We start from the raw sequence: 21,250 nt of genomic DNA on the forward strand, positions 1-21,250 counted from the left end.
ACACTGAAGTCTTTACTGGTGTTAGGGTTATTCTCTGTTAACAGCCTCCTTTTCCCTGCCCCCATTCTATTGTCTACACTTCTCTGCCCTGTTTTGTGATCTGAGAAGAGACTCCCCATGGACTAAATCACTGGACTCTTTTATCCCTAAGCTCCAGTTGGGTTGAGTCAATGGAAGGCACAGGCATGAGATAGGAGGACAGAAGGAGAACACACAGAGGTATTCCTCCCGCACCCTCCCTTCTCCGACGGTGGCTGAGTTCTTTCATGAGCACAGCTCCCACTCAATGGCCCCTCCCTCCTCCATGTGCCAACTCCCTCAGGGTTCTCTTTCTTTCCCGTATTCTCCTCAACCATACAGATGGTAAGGGATTACTGCTGTGCTAATCTCTGGGTACCTCAACACCTTTTATTTGTTCTCATAGCCCAGTATGTGGTCACTTCATTAAAGTATCTTCATTTGAACCTTGTGAGTTAGATTTGATTTCTTGTTGGGATTCTGATTGATATGATGATTCCTCTAGGTCTATCTTGTAGTCCTTTTGTGAATAGTATTAGGTGTAGAGTAGTATTGTGGAAATTTAGAGGAAGGATAACAAAGCCTCTGATCTCATAGCTTTATTGCAAAAATGAGAAACACACAAACACACACACAGGGACATAAGTCCCAAAATCCAATAAGCAAGAGCAATATCAGCTCAGAATGTATAGAGACAGGTGCAAGATACACATAAGTAGGGAAGTGGGGGAGATAAACCTGTGTCTCTGAACCTCTGTTCCTACTAGAGTGTGCCTCACCAATGCCAATTCGTGCTGTGAACTCTCTCGTCTGGCAAGATGATCATAATGTGATGTTACCCCAGGGGAACCTACATTTGAGCTTGCCAGTCAGTGGGGAAAGGTCTTGTTGCTTTGTGTTTCATTTGATGAAGGTAATGCTTCCTTTTGGGAAAATCATTCAGTTCTAAGGTATTTTATGTTTCCTGTTTCTTTAAAGTCTGTCATTTCCTAAACAGTGTATATCTGTTTCCCTTTTTAATAGCCCAGAGGAAGTAAAAGCACATTCCACTTAGGAGAAGGAAAAAGAGCAGTTTTAACCCTGTAAATATTTTGATGTTGTTTTCTTAAGCAAGATAGTGAATCTCGTGAATGATGGGCAAATGCCTGTCTCTCTACAGAGTGCCTACTCATGGGCCCATGAGCTGGGGGGTGAACATCTTTGTAGACTGAGACTACTTTCTCATCTAGGCTGTATACTGTGGGATGCATACCTTCAGCAGCTTGAAGTCTGATGCACTTTCAGTCTTGTTTTACCCAATGTGCTAAACTGAAGCACAAAGGGCCTTTCATAAATCTACGCCCACTGGAGATTTTTTGGGTTAAAGAAAACTCTTTTCTGTAACTATGTTCTGGATAGACTCAGAAAAGCCCATTTTAATGGTACCCAGGGACATTTTGTTAGTAATATTTCAAGAAAGCTGGCAGGACAAAGGTAGAGGCATCAGAATTTTACCTCTTTTTAATTCTCTAAGTAATATAAATGAGAAAAAAACTTTGGGAGACCTGAAAGGTAGGACCTCTTGTTACTCTTGTTAAATTTAATTTAAATACATTTAATCTAACTGTACTTGAGAATTCATTCATTTAACAGAAATATATTAAGTACTTACTTTGTGCTCACTAAGCAAAGTATAAACTACATTTAAAATAAAAAAGGAATGATTTCGGTTCTCAAGAAGTTTATAGCCTGATGGCTTATCTGTTTACTACCATTTAAAGGCAACCCTGGAAGACAAATTAACTTTTCAGACTTATTTCTTAAGTTGTTCTACTTGTTTTACCACAAGTCATAAGTGGAATTGTATGCTTCAGTTTTATCTTCTTTAATCATTGCAACTACTCCGTGAGATCAATGAGGTTCGTATAATATCCCTCATTTTATAGGTAAAGTGAAAGAAAGAAAGTGAAGTCACTCAGTCGTGTCTGACTCTTTGCGAACCCATGGGCTGTAGCCTACCAGGCTCCTCTGTCCATGGGATTTTCCATGCAATAGTCCTGGAGTGGATTGTCATTTCTTTCTCCAGGGGATCTTCCCAACCCGGGGATCGAACCGGGGTCTCCCGCATTGTAGACAGACGCTTTACCATCTGAGCCACCAGGGGAAGTCATTTTATAGGTAAGGAAACTGAAACACTATATAAGTTAAGGGTTTACCCTGCAATCATACCTCTGGCGGAAGTAAGGCCCCAGACCTCACTCTGAGAAAGGCCTTTGCTTCCTCCACTTTACTACCCTCTGCCCCTGGCCTCTACTACTATTTTTTTTTTTTTTTTTTGCATGTCTGATATTCCAGAAGATTTTAAGCTCCGGAAGGCTAAGTGTCATACACTTTTTTGAACTACTCAAAACTTGGAACATAATGCTGAAAATATTGTTAATCCATATGGATTGGGTATATTGACTTAGCAAGATTTAAGTTAAAATTTGAAATGTGCTTAAAAGGTAAGATGTGCTGACAAGGTAATTCAAACTCACCTCTCCAGGACCTACATATTTATAAAAGGGTTGGCATTGACTTCTTTCTTTCCAAATGACAGTCTTCTGGATGAGTTTAATCTACTGTGGGTTAGGGTAATTCTGAGGGGATGAGACCATTACCTGGGAGACTTAATGGCTGAAGCTCTTACTCACACGCTTCACTGGAAGTAAATGCATGAGTAATTCTCGCGTGGCTTAACCAGGGCCTGGATTTCACTTGGGAGATTATGATTTTAATTTAACATATCCTGCTGTACAGTGTGTGAAATATGCAGCCAGCAGTGATTGCTGTGAGATGAAAGCCCAGTTGTGTTTATTTTAAGAGACTTGCGGTTCTTTGCCAAAGCCAACATTCCTAGGCAATGAATAGCCTGAGTGAATCATTCAAAGTAGGTGAGAGGTCAGAAGCCTGAAGAAAAAATATCGAAAGCTGAAAGGTTTTCCTCAGTCATATGATAAGTATTTGAAAGGGCATTTATAAAGCGAAGATATTACAGAAACAGGTATTTCTTTTTTAAGATTACTCTTGTGCAGGTGGATCCCGAAGACCTTTTCCTTGGCTCCAACTAATTAGTCCTGATGTTGTTCACTTTTCCTGGAAATCAGAGCAGAGAAATACTCTGGTTCCAGTCTCTGGCTCTGGACAATGGCCTCATTGGAGAACAGAACAGTAGTCATGTTCTTGAAGTCAATGTAGACACATTCTCTGTTAGGAGCAGGGTGTTGTACTGCTCACATGGCATGACTTTGGTGAGTTTCTAACAAACCTTCATAATCATCTGTAGATTTGTTATGTATCAAGCATTATAGAATGTCAACAAGCATGACATGAAAGGTTGAGGATATGAAACTTATTTATTGAACAACTATTGTGTAGCAGTCCATCCTAAAGGAAATCAGTTCTGGGTGTTCATTGGAAGGACTCATGTTGAAGCTGAAACTCCACCTGATGTGGAGAGCTGACTCATTTGAAAAGACCCTGATGCTGGGAAGGATTGAGGGCAGGAGGAGAAGGGGACGACAGAGGATGAGATGGTTGGATGGCATCACCGACTCAATGGACGTGAGTTTGAGTAAACTCCAGGAGTTGGTGCTGGACAGGGAGGCCTGGCGTACTGCAGTCCATGGGGTCACAAAGAGTTGGACACGACTGAGTGACTGAACTGAACTGAACTGTGTAGCAGGTAAGCTATTTAATCCTCACTCATCCAATCATACGGATTTCAAATTCCCATTTAATGGATGAGGAAAATGAAGTTTATAGAAGTGAAGTCACTCAGGTAGTGTTCAAGACAAGATTCAAAGTTGAGTAGGTTGGAAAGAACCATTGGATTCTATTACCATCAGATATAGTAGCTGGAATAAAAAGCATACCCAGTTCATTCTCTGACAGTAGGGAACGTAACGGCTATCTTTATAGGAAAGGCAAACAACAAACAAACCAATTCATGCTATTCACTCTAGTATCAATAAGGAAGATACCCTCTGTAAGCCCAGCCTTAGGAGAACCAGAGGAGAACAAATCAGAAAAGTTACCAAAGCTGAACCTAATCCCTGTTCTGAGGAAACAAACAGGGGCCTGCATGTGAATAGAGATGGGAACTTGGACACCAGCAATAGGACAGGGATTGCAGAAGTCTGTTCCAGTTATCCTTTGAGCTATCCCTTGAGATAAAGGGATGGCATCTCCAGAGGCCTCAGTTTTCCATGCAGGGCATCTGGAAGGGAAACCCAACAGGTCATATCAGATTTTTCCTGAATTGTTTCATTTAGTAATTAGCCATCATCTTATGAAGCAAGAAGGGACTGGTTGAGATAGGATGGGAAAAAGTAGAATGGATCAGAGCACCTCCCTGAGACTGGGTCTAATAGAAAGTTCTGACACAGAACCACGACAGTTCAATGAAAGCAGTTCCAACGTGGAAGGCAGTCCCTGGGCAGCAAGAAGTTTCCTCTTGAACTGTGGGGTATAAAGCTCAAGGAGGGAGTCCTGAGAGGGGAGATGGAAGTTCCATTCACTAGAGCTCATCTGAAGGGGCAGCAGTGATGATGAGCAGCTGGAGAAGCATGTTTTATTTCTGTTTCTTTGACCAAGTGGGATTTCAGTTCCACGATCAGGGACTGAACTCGGCCCCGGCATCACTGCCAAGTCCTAACCACTGGACCAACAGGGAATTCCCATCATTCCATAAATGTTTAATTAACACTGGGCTAGGCTAGTTGTCAATTTCTACAAAATTAAAAGATGCCTGTTCCTTGAAAGAAAGCTGTGACATACCTAGACAGTGTATTAAAAAGCAGAGGCATCACTTGGCCAACCAAAGTCCATATAGTTGAAGCTATGGTTTTTCCAGTAGTCGTGTATGGATGTGAGAGTTGGACCATAAAGAAAGCTGAGCGCCAAAGAACTGATTCTTTCAAACTGGTGCTAAAGAAGACTCTTGAGAGTCCCTTGGACAGCAAGGAGATTAAATCAGTAAATCCTAAAGGAAATCAACCTTGAATATTCATTGGAAGGACTGTTGCTGAAGCTGAAGCTCCAGTACTTTGCCCATCTGATGCAAAGAACTGACTCATTGGAAAAGACCCTGATGCTGGGAAATATTGAAGGCAAGAGAAGGGGACGACAGAGGATGAGATGGTTGCATAGCATCACCAACTCAATGGACATGAGTTTGAGCAAACTCTGAGGGATGGTGAAGACAGGGAAGCCTGGCATGCTGCAGTCCATGGGGTCTCAAAGAATCGGACACAACTTAGCAACTGAACAACAACTCTCCTTTGGGATAAAAAAAAAATGGTGGATGCTTTAAATAACAAAACCTACACAAGAGTAAAAAGCATTTTTTTTTTTGGCTGCACAGCTTGCAGGATCTTAGTTTCCTGACCAGGGATTGATCAAACCCAGCCCTGGCATCACTGCCAAGTCCTAACCACTGGACCACCAGGGAACTGCCTGGAGAAGCATCTTTCGAAGGGCTCCCATCTATGCTTTCAGTTGAGTTTTAGGGATGACAGGGTGTGTGTATGGGTGGGGGCTAAAGTTTTCTTGTAAAGACTATTTTGTCTGAGTCTTTACTTTCCCTTCCATTACCTCCAAAGTGGGTATGTTGTTGTTGTTGTTCAGTTGCTAAGTTGTGTCCGACTCTTTGTGACCCCATGGACTGCAGCACACCAGGTTTCCCTGTCCTTCACCATCTCCTGGAGTTTGCTCAAACTCACGTCCATTGAGTCGATGATGCCATCCAATCATCTCGTCCTCTGTCATCCCCTTCTCCTCTTGCTTTCAATCTTTCCCAGCATCAGGGTCTTTTACAGTGAGTTGGCTCTTCAGATCAGGTGGCCAAAGTATTGGGGTTTCAGCTTCAGCATCAGTCCTTCCAGTGGATATTCAGGGTGGATTTCCTTCAAGATTGACTGGCTTGATCTCCATGCTGTCCAAGTGACTCTCAAAAGTCTTCTCCAGCACCACAATTCAAAAGCATCAATTCTTCAACATTCAGCTTTCTTTATGGTCCAAGTGGGTATGTTGGGGAACTCATACTGGAAGAGGCTTTTGAGAGCTGCCCTTTGTAGGAATATTCTTGGCAAGTTCTGACATAGACATGGCCTCAACTGATGATTCTCCAAGGAATCTGGGTGTTTCATCTGTTCCGGGTGACTTAACGGAGACCACTGTATGAAGGAGCAATGCATATGCATGTGTGGGAGGGGGGCTGGGAAACATTTAGGAGTGGTTTTCCTCTGGCCCCTCCTTGTCTTCCCTGTTTTCTTGTCTCCCTGCTAATTGCTCAGTTGTCCCTGTCTGGTGGTGGCATCCTTTGTGGTTTAGTTTTCTTTCACCCTTTCCTGAGCCCTAACTGATTGAAGACACTACCACAGTCATTTTCAACACACCCACTCTGCTGCCTGTCCTGTCTGCCCTGGGCTTATTCCCAAGGGGACTGATAAATGGGGCTTGTTACAGCTCCCAATTCAGAACAGGGGACAGCCAGCCCCTGAGACAAAAGTTGGGCTGACAGTGGCTGATTTTGTACAGTTTGGAGAACAGGAGAGAGCAGGGCAGCTGTCTATGGTACATGGCCTGAAAGGAACAAACAAGAAGAGGCCACTGCCCAGTCTGTGAGGAGAGGAAAGGTGAGCATGGTGAAGCTGATTTTCTAGCCAACCCATAACCTACAGGGCTGCCTGTAATCAGCTTCCATGTCCACTCCTTCTTCTTAGAGAACATAGAAAGTGATGTATAGATATGAGCTGACCACACATGTCACTCTCAATTTGAGCATTTCTTTATTTAACAAACACACATAGCATTGACTACATTCCAGTCTCTATCTTGAGGGCTTTGCAAATATTAACTTAATACATTATAACCATAGGAAATAGGTACCAAGATTATCTTTTTATTTTACAGATTAGGAAATAGAAACACAGGCTACTTAGCTTGCCCAAGGTCACACCCTTAGTAAGTTCAGTAAGTAAGATACACACTCCCACATACACCCTAGATTTGTGGGCCTTGCTATGCTAAGCTCTTTGCTAGCATGTTACTAAGGAAATGAATGAAATGCCTAGCGTTATATAATACCATGCAAGAATTGTTTTTATTGTTGTTATTAGCTAGTGGTTTACACCTATAATACTTGCAAATTTGTAAAGAAACAGTTCCTGCTCTGAAAGTGTCAGTTCAAATCCTGGTTCTGCTACTTGTTAGCTGTGAGGTATTGGCCACATTCCTTAATCTCTCTACACCTCCAATTCTTAATATTTAACGTGGGGATTATAATAGTCTTTAGCTCATTGGTTTGTTGTGATTAGTAAATAGGGTGATGTTTGTACAGCACTTAACAAAATGCCAGGCACAGTGTAAGTGTTCAGTAAATACTGTTGTTCACATTGCTACCTGTTGCCATTGAATTAAATTGCTTTTAATCCTTTGGAGTTTCTTTTCATTTTGCCAATTAGTCACTTAATTTCAAGGAGTTCCTGGTACTGCTGCATTGAATTTATTTATGAAAACGTTAGTATGTTTCAAGCCTCCATGTGAGTTATTCCATTTAATTTGAGGTTGATGAGACAGGTCTAATCTTCATGTTAAGAGTATGGAAAATGAGGCCAGAGAGAAGGACTAGGTCAAATCTACATAGATTCAACCAGTCCTGATGGGTTTTTTTTTTACAATTTTGTAGTCTTCTTTGAACCCTGTCTGCACTTGCACAAAAGCGCACACACACATACACACACTCCCTTTGCCTTGGGCTCCCTGATCCTGTGTCACCTAACCCAAATTCTTAAATCCCTTGCTATCTACATTAGCAAAGACTCATTTTCTCCACATGATTCTTTTTTTATGTATTTGTTTGTATTTTTGTCTATGCCGGGTCTTTGTTGCTGCACAGGGGCTTTCTCTAGTTGCAGTGAGTAGGGACTACTCTTCAGTGGGGTACAAGGGCTTCTCACTGCAGAGGCTTCTCTTGTTGCAGAGCATGGGCGCTAGAGTGTGGGCTTCAGAGGTTGCAGCAGAAGGGTTCAGTAGTTGTGTCTTAGTTGCTCCATGGCATGTGGGGTCTTCCTGGAACAGGGATGAAACCTGTGTCTCCTGCATTAGCAGGCGGATTCATAACCACTGGACCACCAAGGAATTCCTCCACTTGATTATTAAGTCTATGAACAAGTAAGCTTCTACAGACTGCTTCTTCCCTTTCTGTTTACTCCTCTATTTCCTTAAACTTTTCACTTGTATATGGGCTTCCCAGGTGGCATAGTGGTAAAGAATCCGTCTCCCAATGCAGCAGACTCAGACAGGCGGGTTCAGTCCTTGGGTCTGGAAGATCGCCTGGAGGAGGAAATGGCAACCCACTTCAGTATTCCTAAAATTCCATGGACAGAGGAGCCTGGTGGGCTACAGTCCAGGGGGTCTTAAAGAGTCAGACATGACTGAGCCACTGAACACATATGCACACGACAGCTAAATAGTTGCTGTCTGGAGAGGAGGCACTATAAGGATTCCACCATATAACAAGTCTAATGTAATTGCCCTCTGCCCTCTGTCTAGCTCTTGACCTCTCATGCTGTCCCTTTCTCCACTTTCTGACCAGGACCTTACCCCAAATACAAATCTCCTTCTACCCCTAGCCTCAAGTAACTATTGTTTCTTTAGATCTGGCTTCGTGTTTGCTGAGCTGGTAAACAAATTCTTGTAGGGCTCTGAGGTGACAGTGATTTGGGGTTTGTTTGTTGCCTCCTTCATATTAATCAGAACTTCTTAGAAGCAAAACCCTAACCTGAAAGATTGAAGCTTATGATGAGATTTCAGGCACTGGTATGCAGACCGTTTTGTTTGTTTGTTAGAACAGCAAGGAGAGATAAGAAAGCCTTCCTCAGTGATCAATGCAAAGAAATAGAGGAAAACAATAGAATGGGAAAGACTAGAGATCTCTTCAAGAAAATTAGAGATACCAAGGGAACGTTTCATGCAAAGATGGGCTCGATAAAGGACAGAAATGGTATGGACCTAACAGAAGCAGAAGATATTAAGAAGAGATGGAAAGAATACACAGAAGAACTGTACAAAAAAGATCTTCATGACCCAGATAATTACAACGGTGTGATCACTCACCTAGAGCCAGACATCCTGGAATGTGAAGTCAAGTGGGCCTTAGAAAGCATCACTGCGAACAAAGCTAGTGGAGGTGATGGAATTCCAGTTGAGTTATTTCAAATCCTGAAAGATGATGCTGTGAAAGTGCTGCACTCAATATGCCAGCAAATTTGGAAAACTCAGCAGTGGCCACAGGACTGGAAAAGGTCAGTTTTCATTCCAATCCCTAAGAAAGGGAATGCCAAAGAATGCTCAAACTACCGCACAATTGCACTCATCTCACACGCCAGTAAAGTAATGCTCAAAATTCTCCAAGCCAGGCTTCAACAATACGTGAACTGTGAACTTCCAGATGGTCAAGCTGGTTTTAGAAAAGGCAGAGGAACCAGAGATCAAATTGCCAACATCCTCTGGATCATCAAAAAAGCAAGAGAGTTCCAGAAAAACATCTCTTTCTGCTTTATTGACTATGCCAAAGCCTTTGACTGTGTGGATCACAATACACTGTGGAAAATTCTGAATGAGATGGGAATATCAGACCACCTGACCTGCCTCTTGAGAAACCTGTAGGCAGGTCAGGAAGCAACACTTAGAACTGGATATGGAACAACAGACTGGTTCCAAATAGGAAAAGGAGTACGTCAAGGCTGTATATTGTCACCCTGCTTATTTAACTTATATGCAGAGTACATCATGAGAAACTCTGGGCTGGAGGAAGCACAAGCTGGAATCAAGATTGCTGGGAGAAATATCAATAACCTCAGATATGCAGATGACACCACCGTTATGGCAGAAAGTGAAGAAGAACTAAAGAGCTTCTTGATGAAAATGAAAGAGGAGAGTGAAAAAGTTGGCTTAAAGCTCAACATTCAGACAACAAATAAGATCATGGCACCTAGTCCCATCACTTCATGGCAAATAGATGGGAAAACAGTGAGAACAGTGGCAGACTATTTTTCTGGGGCTCCAGAATCATTGCAGATGGTTGACTGCAGCCATGAAATAAAAAGATGCTTACTTCTTGGAAGAAAAGTTATGACCAACCTAGACAGCATATTCAAAAGCAGAGACATCACTTTGCCAACAAAGGTCTATCTAGTCAAGGCTATGGTTTTTCCAGTGGTCATGTATGGATGTGAGAGTTGGACTATAAAGAAAGCTGAGCACGGAAGAATTGATGTTTTTGAACTGTGGTGTTGGAGAAGACTCTTGAGAGTCCCTTGGACAGGAACAAGGTCCAACCAGTCCATCCTAAAGGAGATCAGTCCTGAATGTTCATTGGAAGGACTGATGTTGAAGCTGAAACTCCAATACTTTGGCCACCTGATGTGAAGAGCTAACTCATTTGAAAAGACCCTGATGCTGGGAAAGATTGAAGGCATGAGGAAAAGGGGACAACAGAGGATGAGATGGTTGGATGGTATCACCGACTCAATGGACATGAGTTTGAGTGGACTCCGGGAGTTGATGATGAAAGGGGAGGGGCCTGGCGTGCTGCAGTCCAAGGGGCTGCAAAGAGTTGGACATGACTGAACGACTGAACTGAACTTGTTTGTTTAGTCACAAAGTCGTGTTGATTCTTTGTGACCCCACAGACTATAGCTTGCCATGCTCCTCTGTCCATGGGATTTCCCAGGCAAGAATACTGGACTGGGTTGCCATTTCCTTCTCCAGTGCAGATCATGATAGCTCTAAAATTCCACTATCCAGAATGCTCATTCTTTTGCCCCTCCCCCATAAGACCAACCCGGAATTCTTATGTAAAGACATAAGCTCTTTTGATGAAAATCCTGGAGAAGCAGTGAAATACGGTGGTTCAGATTAAGGCTCAGGAGGGCAGAAATGCTTCACACTCTCATTTATATTTTCCAACCCATCCTGTCCTGGTATGTGTGAACACACACACACACACACACACTGTGTTCTCTTACCTTCCTGCTTCATCAGACTTGACCCAGCAGTTAGCAAAGGGGACTTCTTAGCACAGTGGGAGGAAAATCTCCTGGTGAAGCTCCCTGGCAATGAAAAACATTTGATTATAGCTACACAACCCCATGACTCATTTGCCGCTGAGGGGACATCTGATAAGACATAATTGTGCTTTGAAGTTTCTTCTAACCCTAAGATTCTGTGAATTTTACTGCCTCCCACCTTCCTTCAGCAACTGGCCCTCCTGGGTGATGTGGCAATGGAATGTGGGATGTAGATGCTACCAGCTATCACTGCTTCCCTTCAGTACTTTCTGTGAGAAAGTCCAGGACGAAGAACCACCTCAGCAGTGTGTGTGTCCATGCCTGCTAAGTCGCTTCAGTCATGTCTGACTCTTTGTGACCCTGTGGACTGTAGCCCACCAGGCTCTTCTGTCCATGGGATTCTCCAAACAAGAATACTGAAGATCCCTCCTCCAAGGGATCTTCTCGATCCAGGGATTGAAACTGTGTCCTGAGTCTGTCACGTCTCCTGCACTGGCAGGCAGGTGCTTTACCACTAGGGCCACCTGGGAAGCCCCTTGGAGTAGCAAGGAGTATTCTTTGTATATGCAAACCTTGATTTGAAAAGACATCTCCATGATATGATGATTGTCATTTTTCTGGGTGACAGGTGGAAAGGTACACCCAGGACTCAGTAGTGACCTTTCTGTTTGATGGAATCGATGAACATCATGCATTCTCCTGGAACGGTAACTTAATATTTGTTTCATTAAGACTGGGAGAGGTGGCACATGGTGGGGGAGGGAGGAATATCAACCATAAAGAGCAGGGAGTGATCTGTCCAGAAGTCAGGGAAGAGAAATATCTACATATGTACAGTGGACAGGAAGACTGCCCCAGAAGACATCAGAAACATTCAATTATACATCAGACCCTTGTCAGAAGACATTTGGGTCTTTGCTTTCTGCACCATGCAACAAAACCTTTCCTGTACCCATGTATGTGCATGCTAAATTCCTTCGGTCGTGTCTGACTCTGAGACCCTATGGACTGTAGTCTACCAGGCTCCTCTGTCCATGGGATTCTCCAGGCAAGAATACTGGAGTGGGTTGCCATGCCCTCCTCCAGGGGATCTTCCTAACCCAGGAATCAAACCTGCATCTCTTACATCTCCTGCATTAGTAGGCAGGTTCTGTTGCTTGGGAAGCCCATGCATGGGATGCAGGACAATAGAACCTGTGTCCACAAACAGGATATAAAGCCAGATACAGGGCTCCAAAGGAGAAGCAATGAGAAATAGTAACAGAAAGAACTAACTTGGCAGACTACAGAGATGAGAATTTTAGGTCTAGCCTACTTTTAACCTGCTGTTTAACCTTGGGCTAGTCTCAATCTTTTCTTTCTTCATCTGAAGAATTATAATGTGATTTCTATTTTGTAAAGATCCTGTGAGAGCTAGATGAATGTCAGATGAGTCCTACGGAAGCAGAGCCTGAGATGAGGATACCATGCTTGTGATTTATTAACAAGTAAGCCCAGCGAGACCAGTAAGGCAGTGGGGAAGCAAGAGAAGGATGGAAGAAAACTAAGCAAGGCAGAGCCCAGTCTTGGCTCGGCTGCGGGGAGCTCTGGAAAGTAAATTATACCCAAGAGTTGATGCAACTTGAAGGGAGTTGGGCTTTCCTGTTCCAGCCAGTCTTTTGTCAAGGGCCTTGGGTTAGAGGACAGCAGCAAAGTAAACTCCTAGGCATTTCCTGTTCTTTGTGTCTGAAGGGTGGGCTTCAAGTTTAGTAAGGGCAGTTAGAAACCAAAGGACAGTGAGGCTGGGAGAGGCATTCGTAGGAAAAGTAGAAGGAATAAGAGGACTCCTGGGCAAAAAAAAAAAAAAAAAAATGACAGTATCTGCTAAAATGGGAAAATAGCTCATTGGCCAGGGATTCATCAGGGATTACCTAAAGAATAAGGATCTGCTCTCAACCAAGAATGGAAAACCAGCTCATTCTCCCTGACCTCTAGAGAGAATCTGATGTTCAGTTATGTGCAAGTGATCTAATACTGAAAGCCAGGACCAGCAAAGGAACATTTAGCGGATGTTGTGTAAGGGAAACACCATTCCTCTCCTCCATTAGACACTCTGTACTCAGTCCTTACACAGGACAGAGAACAGAAATAGATTATATTCATTTAGGCCCTATTAGAATCACTTTCACTGTGTTAATGCTCGTAAATCCCACCAACCAAAGACCTCCAGGAACAAACTAGTCATTGCTGAGCTCGTTGCAGCAAAAAAGAACATGTACCAGAAGAACTGCGGGATGTCTTGGAAAGGGGGGTGGCCAGGGACCTCTGAATAAATTTGGGTTTACTCCAAGTGATTTCCAAGAGAAATCAGGGAAGAAAGGCTCATTCTGGATTGAGCATTTTCAACAGCAGGGACGATTCACCGTTTTGGCATCTCAACGGATTTCATACAAGACAAAAAGAACTCTAGAAATGATCCCTGAAAATATAGTTTTCATATAGGATAAACGAGGCTGGAATTGTCACTTGGCAAAGAATAGCAGTCACTTGTGTTAGTCAGAGAAGAAGGATGTTTAGTCACTTTTTGTGATTACCCAGTGGTTTTATCTTATCTTGTTCCAAATACAATCATGGGGTGACCTCGTCCCAGCTCTGTTTATAGGAGTTGAGACCTGGCTGCCAGCAGGTCCGTTTCTCACTTTCTCTGCTTGTCAGCAGGATGTATTTCATTTTCTCAATGGCACACCCTTTTTTTTTCCTCACAAAATTTAAAAGAAACAAGCCTACTAAGTCTGCTCCTGCAGCAGCAGTACAAATTGTAAGGAGCATACCAGCCCTTGTACCACCTGGGATATGCCACAAAATCCCCATGGGAATTTCATTCAGAATTGAACGCCAAGAAAAATGATTCTCCTTGAGACGTGATAGTCTTTCTTCATCATGATAGTAAGCTCTAGGCGATCATTCATCATACTTTTTTTTTTTGTATTTGGATTTTAGTCCTATTTTTTTTAATTTTATTTTATTTTTAAACTTTACAATATTGTATTAGTTTTGCCAAATATCGAAATGAATCCGCCTCAGGTATACGTGTGTTCCCCATCCTGAACCCTCCTCCCTCCTCCCTCCCCATACCATCCCTCTAGCTTTTGGTCGCTCAGAGCCAAATTTGAAACTCCTGTAGACATTGACCTTTAGGTCTAGCACATTTGCATTCACTTTTCTCCCGAATCTGCACTTTCTATTTTCATTTTTACTAGTTTTTCCCCTGATATCGTTAGTTTCTTCAGATAAAGGTGGAGAAGAAATGAAGTCCCACTTTGAGCCATGTTGCACAGCTTGAGGCTAACACAAAATTAGATCTTGCATCAGTTCCCAGTTATCTTATGGGTGTAAGCTGTCTCTTACAATTTAAGAGGAGAGCACCTATCTTTTCCTTTTTCAATTTCCTTCCTCCCCATAACACAGTATGCAGAAATGGTAGATAGATGCTACCTGGAAACTCTTTGTCTTTGACGGGATTCTTGCAGTCAGACAGTAGAGGTCACCATGGAGCTGTGTATGATGGAGCTTACAGACTTGGAAACAGCCCAGTGGGTCTGAAATGATAGGAGACTTAATCGTTCGATTCAGATATGTATTCTTTGTGCTCTGGTCCTTCAACAGACAGAATTTTGCCATGGTTGCCTTCAGTGTCACTTTGGTAATATAATTGTTTAGAGGAGAGAAGGTGGCTTTTATATATTGTTTACCAAAAAGAATTCCATTTTAAGCACTAAGGAACTCTGAAAAAAAAATGGTTACAAAATGTGTTTACTTAAATATTGTGAAATGAGGATGGAAATTCGCAGTTCAGAGTATTTGTCATCTGCTCATGACTAGCAGATGGCTGCCTCCTCCTCCTCCTCCTTTGCAAGCCGAGTGACTCACATCTTACAGGGTGTGCAAATTGAAATTTCGAAACTCTCCACAGAGTAGAGGTGGCAGTGCCATAACTCGATGCAGGAGAAGTGTGCCAGCCAGATGACTTTGCCAGCCAGCATGCTGCCAAAGACTTAACAAAATGTCTCTCTCATTGGAAAGAAAAGTGTTTGCCTGTCTCTCCGCACATGTTCAATGCACCATTTCTGAAAGGATATAAGGTATGCTTCAGGCTGTGGGTGAGCCTGTCTGTTGTACAAGGGAGCGGGTAGTCTACCATCCCAGAGTGAGGTAGTAATTGCTCCTACCAAGGTGAATCATACAAGATGAACTCACCTGTTTTGGCCTGTCAGCTCTAGGATGGTGGCAAGTCTGCCTCCAGCCATCAACAGAACAAAGTCTGAGCGATTATCACATGCTCCAATAAATGGAAGGTTAAATACAGTTTAGAAAGATACAAGTCATCTAAGTTCAAAGTTTTTTTTTTTCCTCTTTTGTTTAATTAAGAGGAACTCTGGGTCTGCTATGCTTAACCAAAAAATGAGGGCTGTATTTTAGGTAATTATATTTGTTTTAAAAAATGGAGTCCTGCCAACTAGATGGACTAACAGCAAAACTGACTTTTAGTTACAGATCCCACTTCCCTTCATACAGTAGCTAGTTACCAAAGAGCCCCCCACCCAGCCCCCCTGCAATGAACTGCAGATGTGAATACTCTGGTATTCATATCTTTGTGTAGCCCCTTCCTTTTGAAGTCAGAGAGAGCCTTGTAGCTCCCACTTGTGTCTCCTAGAATATCGGCTCTAGGAGAAGACAACTGTCACATAAGAAGTCTGACTACCCTGAGATTGCTTTACTTTGAGGAAGCTCAAGCTGTCACCTGAAGAACCTGTGTAGAGAGAGGAAAATGCCTGGTAAGCCCTTAGCTATTTCAGGCTTCTCAGCTGATAAGCCAGACATGTGACTAAAGAAGCCATGCTGGACATCCAGTTGAGGGGAGCCTTCAGATGACTGACTGCAGCTGACTGCAACCACCTGGGAGAACCCAACATCACCTAAATGAGCTCAGTCAACCTACAGGGCCATGAGAGATAATAATACATTTTTTAAAGCTACTCTGTTTTGCTGTTGTTTGTTAAGCAGCAATAGATATTGCCCAAACACTTTATATTGAGAGAGTTAAATATGAAATTCTTGCAATTGCACTGACCTGGCTCTCTTTTTTTTCTCACCCAAGATAGTGTTTATGAGGAAGCCTCATAATCTCTATTTTTTTTTTAATTTTCTTTTACCATGTTTTGTTAGTTTCATGTGTACAGCAACGCGATTCAGTTACATAGGTTGTTGCAAGCACTTTTGATAAGGTCTGATCCTCCAATATTTTCTAAGGGAACTTAGACACTAGTAATGTGATAAACATACAAGTGAAGACAGAAACAGAATGCCCTTAAGGGCTATATTACTTGGGGACATATTCTATTGAGCTAAGAAGTAGGAGAAAACTTGCAAGTCATTCAGTACAACAGTAGAATTGTCATTCCTGGGGCCCTCATTCTTTGTTCATTATTGAGTACCAAAGAAAGTTATGACCAACCTGCTGCTGCTGCTGCTAAGTCGCTTCAGTCGTGTCCGACTCTGTGCGACCCCAGAGATGGCAGCCCACCAGGCTCCCCCGTCCCTGGGATTCTCCAAGCAAGAACACTGGAGTGGGTTGCCATTTCCTTCTCCAATGCATGAAAGTGAAAAGTGAAAGTAAAGTTGCTCAGTCGTGTCCGACTCTTTGCGACCCCATGGATTGCAGCCCACCAGGCTCCTTCATCCATAGGATTTTCCAGGCAAGAGTACTGGAGTGGGGTGCCATCGCCTTCTCTGATGACCAACCTAGATAGCATTTTAAAAAGCAGAGACATTACTTTGCCAATAAAGGTCCATCTACTCCAGGCTATGGTTTTTCCAGTAGTCATGTATGGATGTGAGAGCTGGACTGTGAAGAAAGCTGGGCACCGAAGAATTGATGCTTTTGAACTGTGGTGTTGGAGAAGACTCTTGAGAGTCCCTTGGACTGCAAGGAGATCCAACCAGTCCATTCTGAAGGAGATCAGCCCTGGGGTTTCTTTGGAAGGAATGATGCTAAAGCTGAAACTCCAGTACTTTGGCCACCTCATGCGAAGAGTTGACTCTGATGCTGGGAGGGAGAAGGGGACAACAGAGGATGAGATGGCTGGATGGCATCACCAACTAGATGGACATGAGTCTGAGTGAACTCCGGGAGTTGGTGATGGACAGGGAGGCCTGGCATGCTGCGATTCATGGGGTTGCAAAGAGTCGGACACGACTGAGCGACTGAACTGAACTGAACTGAACTGAGACACCTAAAACATGTAAATAACTGGAGATGGATGAAAATGTCATGACAAGTTATTTAGAATAATGAAGAGATGATGTTATCAAAGGAGATTAAAGGCTCTAAATTAGGAGAGCTTAGCTGAACAATGGTTAAGGAATGGCAACATACAAGAATGTCAGTGCCAAAGAGAAAAGCCTATCTTAGTCATTTGTAGCTCTGGGTTAGAGCCAGTGAGGGAGGAGAAGAAAGAGGGACAGCGAGCAATGGAGTCAAGAGAGAGAAACAGGCTCAGGATTTAAAGTAGGACTTTTAGGTGAAGTCTTTCCAGTCAACCACAACCAATGAGATTTAAGCAGAAAAATTTTAGTATAGCAGAAAAAAAAGTACCAGCATGCCTGTCTGGAGGTATTTGTTCAGCTACTCACAGACAGTATAAACTTGGCGAGTTGCTTGTCCTCTCTGGGTCTCAGGAAGGCATGTTGTAACTTATAAAAGACTCTACAAAGGCAAAGTGTTATATCAATTATAATAAAATGAGAAGTAGTATTTTATGATGCAATCTAAGTTCCTTTTCAACTATAAAAACTTATGGTTCTATACTATAGAAACAGGAGACAGTTTTAGAATTTAAAAACTAGGTAATTAGGCTTATAGACTGGAGATATGGATAAAAAGCTTTGGTTGAGATTTTGTGTAGTATTTAAAGGAAAGCCAGTATGTGGCAGATGCTAATAAAAATATTTGTGGGTTGACTGAATGAGCTATTCCTTGGACACCAAGGACAAAAATGGCTGAAAAAGCAGACACACCAAATATAAGTCTGTCTTTATCTCTTATTTTATGAATTTTTCTCACTTGGTTCTATTGCTTGGCAACACTGATATCAAAATTTCTAAGGAATATTTAGTATTGCTTCTCTATTCTCAAGATAAATAGGGAAGCAGGTATTTTTCCCAACTAATGTTAACTCAGTAATTTATAATTATTTTTATTTTTACATTTTTATAAAGGAAAATCACAAGCACAGAGTGTAAATAGACTAGCCATCACCCAGATTCAGCAATTATCAACATTCTACAATTCTAGTTTTATATATACCTCCATCATTTCTTACTCCCACTGGATTATATGTGGTTATTTGGGGCTTCCCACATGGCACCAGTGGTAAAAGAACCCTCCTGCCAATGCAGGAGACCCAAGGGACCTGGCTTCGATCCCTGGGTCCGGAAGATCCCCTGGAGTAGGAAATGGCAACCCACTCCAGTGTTCTTGCCTGGAAAATTCCATGGATAGGAGCCTGGCAGGCTACAGTCCATGGGGTCACAAAGAGTTGGACATTACTGAGCACACAGTCCTGTCCATTTTTAAAATAGATTTCTCTCCATCTAATAAAACAAAATTTAGCATTCCATTTATCTTAGCCTAGTGTACTCATTTATGGGTGTTTTAATTTCCCATATTTTTAGTATATTGGTGAGTTGCAAAGAACTTCCCTAGGGTGCCATTTCTTCTGACTCTGGATTAAGTAAAATTGCACCCATTTTAGAAAAGCTTTCTGTGGATGAGTTCCCTTGTATTGTAAAGAGGATTTCAGAGCTGTCCTATTTAAAAAGGGATCCATATCACTCAGATGTCTTGGTTACACCATTAAAACTCACTGTAGCTGGTTAAGCAGAAAACATATCTAACAACTTTGAGAAGTCTTTTTAGACCCTCTGAGAGATTAGAGACCCAGGCTTGAAGATATATGGGCAACACTCAAATGTCACTTCAGAATGGGAATCCAGAAAGGGATCCGTCATTGCTGCCACTGGGCACAGACCTCACAGATTTGCCCACTGATCACGGGCAATGAATGCTGACTGCTGTCATTATTGTTCCTGAAAGCCATTGCCTCTGCCATCATCTTCAGAGAGTGGTCTTGACCCTGTCCACTTCCTCACGTGTCTCTTTTAAACTGAAATCTCATTAAGTGCACTTCATTGGTTTGAGTGTATTCATTGGCTGAGGTGTTTATGCCCTAGTGTCCAGGAAGGCTGGAAGAATGACTTTTGGAATTCTAGGTCGGGAAAACCATATGCATGAGGTGGGCCGATCCCCAAATTTAGGTATTCAAAAGATCTGACTGGCCACAAATTATGACATGTGTTTATTAAAGGAACTTTAAATTGAATGGTCTTTGAAGGAATTCCTAGACTATGAAAGGGATAATACAGTTGATGGACCTACATGTTAGAAACAATTTGTTCATTTCTTCTTGGGAAGGGGGAAATCATTATTCTTTTAACTTAAAAAAGAAAAGCCATATGCGCTATTTTCTCTAGCTTTAATATCTTCTATCTTCTGGATTCTCTCCAAAATCTTCAAACCTCTTTCATTTTAGAGGTCCCCGGTGTTCTGACTTGGAGAATCCCAGGGACAGGGGAGCCTGGTGGGCTGCCATCTCTGGGGTCGCACAGAGTCAGACACGACTGAAGCAACTTAGCAGCAGCAGCAGCAGTATTTCCTCCTGTTCTAAGCTTCCACAACTCTACCACCTTAGAATTTTTCTAAAATACTTTTTATTCTAAGCCATTCTCTGACACTATATTTTCTTTGCTCTGCAATTTTCTATCATTTAAAAAAAGTTTTCTACAGCATATATGCTTCCCTTTATAAGGAAGAATGTGTCTCAAGAGCTATAAAAAGACAATGTTAACTGATATACACTAACTCACTCCCCAGGAATTTCACAATTACAGGCATGTTGGGATACTTTTTCTAAGTGAATGTAGTAAGCCATCTATTTTCTACTGAAAAAAAAAAAAAGAAAGGAAAAAAGACAAATTAAGGAGGTAAGATATTTGCTCTTATAGACTTAGAAGATACTGTAAAACATCTATAATTCATGCCAAACATCTTTTGTTTGACCTACATCTTCCATTACCTCCCTTTCTGTTACTTGCTGGAAGATCATACTCTTTCAAATGGAATTTGGATAATAATTTTCCTTTCAAAAGACAAAAGAGCTTTATATTAGGTAAAGAAATACTGAAATGTGTTTATTATACATTATCCAAAATAAATATACCAAAGGTCACTTTAGAAAATGATTTTATGTGTAAAATAACTTATGCTAGCCTTCCCCGAGGGATATAAACTATAAAGCTAGCACAAAAACATTTCTCTCCAGTTAATATTCTTCTCTGTGTCACTAAAATACCAAACTCAGCTACTTACATAATAACCACTAGTAGAGTCACTTTAAATGTTTGAAACATTCAAGTTGTCCCCTCTTCCTTTAAGAAATATAATTTAATAGGCAATTCAGTGAAAATATACTACCCAAATGTTTGATGGCTTGAACTGAAATCAGCCATCAGGCAAAGCCTGTTTTATATTTAGATTTTTTGAGGGGTCAGGTTGGATTCTTTTTTGTTGTTGTTTTGCATCATAGAATGCAAATGAAACATTTAAGAGATAGAGGCCAAACTAAATGTCAATGTGAAATATGAAATAAGGTCAACTTTATACTGATTAATCAACTCCTGGACTTGACTAAAACACAGAGTTTCATGATAGAAAGGGTTTGATTATTTTGCAGTCTTTGTTACTAGTTTAAAGGAAAAAAGTATTAAAATATTATTTGTTTCCTTCCATAAAAAATGGTAAATGCTTACTCTGGAACAAACAAAAAAATAAGATTTACAACCTCCAATAAACACTGACAGAGGTATGAAAGAGAAAAAGCAATTTAAAATTTAAAATAAGCAGTTTGTATTAATTTTCTATTTCTGTAAAACAAATGACCAGAGATTCAGAAACTTAACACAATAGGCGTTTATTATCTTAAAGCTTCCATAAGTCAGGACCCTGGTCACCACTCGTCTGGGCTCTCTGCTCAGGGTCTCAC

The 21,250-nt window shown here is 41.8% G+C and overlaps 1 long non-coding RNA gene across 2 annotated transcripts; it reads right to left on the reverse strand.

Annotated features, from left to right (window-relative positions):
- Positions 1 to 3,616: 3,616 nt before the first annotated feature.
- Positions 3,617 to 14,830, reverse strand: LOC112582267. Of its 2 annotated transcripts, none has more exons than XR_006548865.1 (3): positions 14,586 to 14,830; positions 11,070 to 11,153; positions 3,617 to 4,255 (listed from the first exon to the last, which is right to left on the reverse strand). It is a non-coding gene; the product is annotated as an uncharacterized LOC112582267 (long non-coding RNA). The 2 variants fall into 2 exon arrangements; XR_003106798.3 differs by lacking the exon at positions 3,617 to 4,255 and adding an exon at positions 7,528 to 8,373.
- Between the last annotated feature and the right edge of the window lie 6,420 nt (positions 14,831 to 21,250).

This window comes from Bubalus bubalis, chromosome X (assembly GCF_019923935.1).
Source record: "Bubalus bubalis isolate 160015118507 breed Murrah chromosome X, NDDB_SH_1, whole genome shotgun sequence".
In the NCBI taxonomy this organism is placed as follows: domain Eukaryota; kingdom Metazoa; phylum Chordata; class Mammalia; order Artiodactyla; family Bovidae; genus Bubalus; species Bubalus bubalis.